A 4153-nucleotide genomic window follows, 5' to 3' on the forward strand; every position below is an offset into this window, starting at 1 on the left:
CATATATATATATATATATATACAGTATACATACATATACACATATATATATATATATATATATATATATATATATATATATATATATATATATATATATATATATATATATATATATATATATATATATATATATTTATATATATATATATACACAGTGGGGCAAAAAAGTATTTAGTCAGCCACCCATTGATTGTTTTTAGTTAATATTCAGGCCTACTATGCTACTGTAGTTTAATGTTGCTCATTATGGTGGTACTTGAGGAGCCAAGGGTTGTCTGAGGTGGTGCTTGGTGAAAAAAGCTTAAGAACCACTGCCCAATAGGATCTAAAAATGACAAATATTTATTACAGTTGCTCATTAGTTTGTTAGCAAAGTGCAAAAAATAAAGCAACTGTCGTGTCAGAAGAGAGGTAAACACCACATCGGTTGGTTTCAAAACAGCAGTCCAAAAAGCTGCTGTTAAACATGATTTTTTTAACATTTTCATTCACACCTCCAAACTCATAAGTGTGACATCCGTCTTTTGCCTCTTTTCCTCACCATCGCGTTTCTCTTCCTTCCCCGCAGTATCCCTCCCTCTCCTTCCTTCAGTAAACTTTCACAGAATGTATGTGATGTTATGTTTATGTTAATGTAGACCAGAGCTCGGTTTTTAAGGGTCTACTGAAAAGGAAGCTAGTCAAAGATCCTCTCTATGACATCACTCTGGTTTTTTCTTTAGGAATCTGCTGCAAAGAGTTCTCGCTTTTAGTTTTTTTTTTTTTTACCTGAACTCACGTGATGGATCTGACGTCATCCCAGGGCTGCAATTGAATAACCAGTTGAAATTTTGGAGGACTTCGGTATAAAAAAGTGTGACGAAAAGAAATGTTTTTAAAGTTAAAGTACCAATGATTGTTACACACACACACACACGAGGTGTGGCAAAATTATTCTCTGCATTTGACCTATCACCCTTGATCACCCCCTGGGAGGTGAGGGGAGCAGTGAGCAGCAGCGGTGGCCGCGCCCGGGAATATTTTTTGGTGATTTAACCCCCAATTCCAACCCTTGATGCTGAGTGTCAACCAGGGAGGTAATGGGTCCCATTTTTATAGTCTTTGGTATGACTCGGTCGGGGTTTGAACTCACAACCTACTGATTTCAGGGCGGACCACTAGACCACTGATTTGGATTCATTTTGAAAGAAGATTACATGTGTGTAAATCTGGCTAAACACTGTCAACTGGCGGCAAAGGGGGCCAAATCAGGCCCGGCAATGACGTCACGAGTTCAGTTAAAAAAAAAAAAGAAAAACTTAAAAAAAAAACCACCAGAGTCATGTCATATAGATGATCTTTGACAAGCCTTATTTTCAGTAGGTCCTTAAAAACAGAAGAGCGCTCCTGTTGTATGGACAAGATTACTTTAAAAATGAAACACAATTGAAAAATATTGAGACAAGGTGAAACACAATGAAACATGTCAAAGCAGAGTGGAACACAATTAAATAAACACAATGAAACTGTGTTTTACTTTGTTTGAGCTGTGCTCCAATGTGTTTAATTTGGTTTCAACTTTTTTCACTGTTTCAATGTTTCTCTTTTTTCAACTGTGTTACATTGTGTTTGTTGTGCTTCACTTTGTTTCAACAGTTTCATTGGGTTGCAATTTGGTTCACTGTTTAAATTTTGTTCAACAGGGTTTCACTGTGTTTCAACTGTGTTTCACTAGTTTTCACTGTTTCAACAGTGCGTCATTGTCTTTCTCTTTGTGCCACTCTGTGTTTCACTGTTTCCCTTTTTTTTTTTAACTGTTTCACTGTTTTTCATTGTTTTGTTGTTTCATTTTGTTTCAACTTTGTTTCACTGTGTTTCACTGTTTCACTGATTCCCTTTTGTTAACTGTTTCACTGTGTTTCATTGTATTTTACTTTGTTTCATTGTGTTTCAGAATTGTTAACCGTTTCAACTGTGCTTCATTGTGTTTCACTTTGTACCACCGATTCACTTTTTTCAACTCTGTTTCAATGTGTTTCACTGTTTCACTCATTCCCTTTTGTTAACTGTTTCACTGTGTTTCATTGTGTTTCACAATTGTTAACCGTTTCAACTGTGCTTCATCGTGTTTCACTTTGTACCACCGATTCACTTTTTTCAACTCTGTTTCAATGTGTTTCACTGTGTGTCATTGTGTTTCACTATTGTTCACGGTTTCAATTGTGCTTCATTGTGTTTCGCTTTTTACCACAGTGTTTCACTGTTCCCCTTTTTAACTTTTTCATAGTGTTTCACTGTTTTTCATTGTGTTTTTTCTGTGTTTTATTGTGTTTCATTTAGTTTTCAGCTTTGTTTCAGTGATTCACTTTTTTCAACTGTGTTTCATTATGTTTCACTTTTTTAACAGTTTCATTGTTTCACTGTTTTGTGTTTCATTAATTTTTAATTTTGTTTCACTTTGTTTCACTGTTTCACTTTTATCAATTGTGTTTCATTGTTGAACTGTGTTTCATTTCTTCCACAGTATTCCATTGTGTTTCACTGTTTTGTATTTCAATATTTTTAAATTTAGTTTCACTGTGTTTAACCGTTTCACTTTGTTTCACTGTGTTCAATTTTTTCCAGTGTTTCAACTGTGTTTCAACTATGTTTCACTGTTTCACTTTTTTCCATCTGTTTCATTGTGTCATTGTGTAACACAATGTTTTCATTGTGTTTCATTTAGTTTCAACTCTGTTTCACTTAATTTCAACTTTGTTTTTTTTGTGTTTTACCGTTTCATTGTGTTACATTTTTTTAACCATTTTATTTTGTTTCACTGTGTTTCACTATGTTTCTTTGTGTTTTACTGTGTTTAATCGTGTTTAATTTTTTTACCGTTTTTTTAACTGTTTCACTTTGCTTCACTAAGTTTCATTTTCTTTCAACTGTGTTGCATTTTGTTTCAACTGCTTCTCACTTTTTTTTTACGTATTTCATTGTGTTCAACTGTGTTTCACTCACTACGTTTCCATGCTCTAAATTAGTCTGTTTTCTCAAATCGTTGTTTTTTTTGTATTTTCACACCTTTGTGTGTAGTCCCAGTGTCCATGCACACTCTCTAATGCGACCATTGGTCATATGCCGTGTGCCTCCAGTACCTTTTAGCGCAAATAAATGTATTGTTTTTCCGGTTTACTTTATCTGCGGCTCTTTACAAATCAACAGTTTAGCTCCGTTGTACCTGGTGTCCACTGTACTATTGGCACAATGTCAGGGACTCGCATGGCTGCGGTAGTCGTGACCCCAAGATGCAGGAGACAGGAGGATGACGTGCAGGTAAGACAAGTCTTTTAATTCTATTTCACACAAGAAGGAGCAGTTCTGCATGCAGCTAAAAGTCCGTAACATAATCAATCCTCCAGCCCTGACGAAAGGGCGAGGCAGGCATAAATAGCAGCCTGATTGGCAACTGCAACCAGGTGTGCCAGGCTGCCAATCAGGGACAGGTGAGGGAAACGAGCACTCAGGGAAACATGCAGGAAGTGAAACTAAAATGAGAGCACTTACAGAAAATAAACACAAACTAAGGAATCCTAACAAGACGTGAATGTGACAGAGGTCACAAAGGTCTCAGACCAGACGCAGGTCCGAAACAAAGAGACCAGCGAAATGACGTTTTTTCGAAGGGATTTTCAGACGGAGAATCATGGAAACAAAACTTTCCACATTTTTTGGAGTTAATTCACAATGCTCTGTGCATTGATGGAATGTGTCAGGCTTGGTCAAAAATAGGACTCAGATGCAGAGTGGGGAACAATCCGGCAGGCTTTTATTTGGAATGTTACTTTTCACCTCCAGAGACAGGGCAATACAACAATGGCTATAATCTGACAAACTAGCCGAAAAAGGTTCCACAAAAAGGAAACAACCGAAAATCATTCCGAAAGGAGGAAACAAAAAAAAAAATCAAACTATACTTAGCGGGGAATATAACTATGAAATTTACCAATAACAAAAAAACGCTCCAAAAGAAGGGAGAAACAATGGGCTGTAAAACTTCTTCACTGTTTCTGATGTAGAAAAATGAGTTAACAGAATTCCACTCAAAAATTGAGAAAAAGAAGGAACTGTAAGACTAACTGAAACTCACCACTTAGACTGCAAAACCATATAACAAAAAATCATTCTG

Source organism: Entelurus aequoreus, linkage group LG20 (assembly GCF_033978785.1).
Source record: "Entelurus aequoreus isolate RoL-2023_Sb linkage group LG20, RoL_Eaeq_v1.1, whole genome shotgun sequence".
Classification (NCBI taxonomy): Eukaryota; Metazoa; Chordata; class Actinopteri; order Syngnathiformes; family Syngnathidae; genus Entelurus; species Entelurus aequoreus.